Here is a 3,952-nt window from a genome sequence, read left to right as displayed (position 1 = left end):
GGAGTGGCACCTCGTCATGGCTCCGCCTTAGCCCGGGCGGGACGGCCGCCTTTGTCCTGGGCCCTCTGGGCAGGGCATGAAGCTAGTTACTCCTCCCTCCCACGCGGCCGGTGTGAGGTACCGCCTGGTCTGAGGGGCTTCACTGCGCTGCCACATAACCCTCGGAGCGCGGTTTATACGCGTGTCCCCGTTCCCAAAGCGCTGCCTGAGATGACTCCGCCAAGGAGCGATCCCCGGTGTCCCTCCAGTAGTGTGCGCGGAGTGGGGGACGTGGGTCTCCACAGCCACCCTGTAAGGGCAGAGAGGCAGGCGAGCTTGGCGCCATGTCAGCCTGCAGCGGGCGAGGGTGAGGGCAATACCTTTGGCTTCGTCTGAGAACCCTGAGGTAAAACCTGCCCAGCCCTGGCATCTCAGGGCAGCGGGGATGGCCCCCATCATAAGGTATAAATTGTGTTGGATCTGGTGTCTGTGGGGCTTGTCCCTCCACTGAGCTACTGTGAAATGTTGAGGGTAAAAGGGGTGAAAAAAGAGGGTAAAAAATGAGTGGCCCAACGCCTGCATCCCCCTCAGCCACTTGCTCCCTGCCTGTGCCTGTGGCTGCACTGAGGAAGATAAAGGGGTTTGTGTGCCTTGTGCCACCCATATATTTAACAGCTCAATAACAAATATTGCCTATTTGTACTCTTATTTATTGCTAATATGTCATCATACTCACTGGTATTTGTTAAGTAATCATGTTCCCTCCCTCCTTCATTGTGCAAGGCTGTGGCAGCCATCAAATTAAAAATTTTACTTATATTACATGGTAAAAATTTCAAGCCAATCTCAGAAATCATTATTTCTCACCCATGCTGTTGTGGCAGAAATACTCCCAGAACATTAGTACCTCAAAGTACAGAAGATGGAGATGTTTCAAGAAGATGCAGCTCCACCCAAAATAGAACCAGGAAGGGGGAGCTGTGCAATGTGGGTCAGCAAGGCCTGGGAAATGGTTAAGACCATCCCCAATTTGCCGCTTTCTCTTGAGCATCCTTCAGAGCAGCAGGAGTGGTGTCCAGGAGGAGACCAAATGGTTGAGATGCCAAAAATAGATTTACCTCAGGTAATTTTTTGGTTATTTTAAAGCTGGTGTCTCATCTAAGCTGTTTGGTCATTCTACAGGTAAGAGAGATAGGGTATCTCCACCTGCTTAGGACAGGTTGGACAAATCACATTGTGAGGAAACATGTTTCCAGTGGTTGTAGAGTGGTGAAGCCTGACCAGAGTCCTATGTGTCTCTCTTGACTGGAGGCCTAGTTTATAGCTTGCTAGTGTTAGGCTAGATGAATCCCACCTCTATTTTTTATTCTTGGCTCTGCCAACAACTTGGTACAGGATCGTATGACTGTCCCATGTAACATCTGTTACTCAACAGTACAGGAAAGTGCCTTATTTCATCAAGGAGCCAAATGGGAGTGGTATCTACTACATATGGCATGTAGACCCTGGTTAAGGAGAACATATTTCTTAAGGAAACACATTTAATTCAGGAATATACTTAAAGGCAAGCATATACTTTACTGATTTCCAGTGTGGGAACATCAATACAAAGATGCAGAGTACTTTGAGATTCATCAATGTTAGGTAACTTCAATGTATTATTCTTACAGCATTATGTGTAAGTATATGCTAACTCACCCTGCCTGAGCTAAAGCTCTCCTTGCTAAGTAGGACATCACCTTGAGGAAGATCTTACAGTTCCAGGGCTTTGTCAGCTCCACAGTGTTATTTTCTTTATTTCTTGATTTACTCTCAGCACCTTGCAATATCAGGTCTAGTCTTACACTAAAAATGTGTTCCGTTGACATTTTTATACCCCAGGTGTGTCTGAAAGAGGTTTTTGTCCTTTAGATCATCATTTCTATGTTTTTTCTTCTTTCCTCATTCTTCAACATAACCAACTGCTAATCCCAGCACTGACTTTATTCTAGGAGAGCAACTGTGTGTTGACACATTCTGTCCTGAAGGTGGGGAAATTTATGGTGCACAGTTCCAAGAACACAGCCCATTGCTATGTACGATAGAGAACTTCCCTCCTCTGCTCTGTGAAAACTTGTTATACCAGTTTAAAAATATGTCAGGCATGCATCTCCTTCCTCTAACATTAATCATTAATTAACATGTGATACTGACATTTCTGGTTGCTACTTAATAAAGCAAAACAGTATTTTTTGTGCGTTTCTAACTTCTATTGTACTCCAACATCGACGTCACAATATACCCAACTGTCAGTGTCAGTACAGTCCTATGTATGAGAAGCCCAGTCTGCAGCCCCTCTGGAAATGCTGCCCAAACCAGAGCTGCTAGAAGCAGCCCATGTTTGCAAAACTCCTCTTGGCAATCTGACTCCTTTTCCTTGTGTTACAGGCTAAAATTCAAGTTTCTTCTCACAGAATGTGCTTATTATATTTCTTTCTGCAAATAGCTGAGACTAGACACATTGAACTAAGCAGCTGTGGTCAAAGAGGATCTTATTCACCTGTTTTGGCGAATAGTTTTGGTTTGATTTAATTTTCATTTTGGGTCTTTTTTTTCTTATTATTTTTTTTTTTCCCCTCTGCATGTGTCCTGGATTTGATAAACAATTGGTAGAACTGAGCAGTCAGAAAGAAAATGTAGAATGATGGAAAGCTATCTGTTATTTGAATTTCAGTAGGCTTAGAGAGCTCCACAGTTAAAATTCAGAGCCCCCTTGTGCAAGGCAGTGTATATATAAAAAAAAAAATCTTCTTTTAGAAAGCTGGTAATTTACATTTTGAACATAAGGCAACAGATAGACAAAATAGGGAACAAATGTGCACTGAGATATGAGATAACCATGAAAGAAACAGGGTTTAGCCAAAGTGAAGGTCGAGTTACATTTATGGTCATTAGAGTTGACTTGCTGTTGTGATAAACATGGTATTATGATTTGTTATTTGTATAAGAGTGGCCATTGGAAACCCCAAGACAAGACCATGGCTTATTGTAGAAAGTTTTGTACCAATACCAGGTAGCGTACAGTCACTGTTATTCTTGTTTACAATCAGTAATCCCACACGAAATACGCTTCATGACTCATTTATACAACTTCTCCTCATGATTGACTGTGTCCTTTTTTTGGCAAGGCACTTACAGCTAGAGCCAACGAAAGGCTTTGGTGTCACAGCACGCCTTGCTTTTCAGTGCCTAGTTGGCAGACTGAACTTCCAAACAGCAAGATAAACTTACAGTAATCAAAGCTTTGGGATTTGTCTGTGACTAAGCAGCAGGCTGGCATCCCAGCCCAGATGTCACCGCTGCCTCTCTTGTGCCAATCCAATGGCTTTTGTGGTGCTGACAGTCAGGGCTGTCTGTCAGGGATCAATACTGGGTGCCACGCTGTTCAACACTGGATGATGGGATTGAAAGCACCCTCGCCAAGTTTGCTGATGACACTAAAGTGGGTACTGAGGTGGACACGTCAGAATGGAGAGCCATCTTACAGAGATACCTGGACAGGCTGGAAGAGTAGGCTAGTAAGAACTGTATGAAGTTTAACAACGACAGGTGGAAGGTCCTGCACCCGGGACAACATAACTCAAGAGCCCAATACAGGCCAGAGTCTGTGTGGCTGGGAAGAAGCCTTGCTGAGAGGGGCCTGCGGGTCCTGGTGGACAATGAGCTGAATTCAAGTCATCGGTGCACTGCAATGAAGGCAAATGGGATCCTGGGCTGCATCTGCAGAGACATTACTAGCAGAGATAGAAATGTGATCATCCCACTCAGCGCTTGTCAGGCCACACCTGGAGTAGTGTCCAGTTCTGGTCTCTGCAATTCAAGAAAGACACAGTCAGACTTGAGAGGGTCCAAAGGAGGGCCACTAAGATGATCAAAGGGCTGGAGAACCTGCCCTGTGAGGAAAGACTGAAGGAGTTGGGTCTTTGAGTTGGAG

The sequence above is a fragment of the Balearica regulorum genome, chromosome 1 (assembly GCF_011004875.1).
Source record: "Balearica regulorum gibbericeps isolate bBalReg1 chromosome 1, bBalReg1.pri, whole genome shotgun sequence".
Lineage (NCBI taxonomy): Eukaryota > Metazoa > Chordata > Aves > Gruiformes > Gruidae > Balearica > Balearica regulorum.
This window is presented reverse-complemented; position numbering follows the sequence as displayed.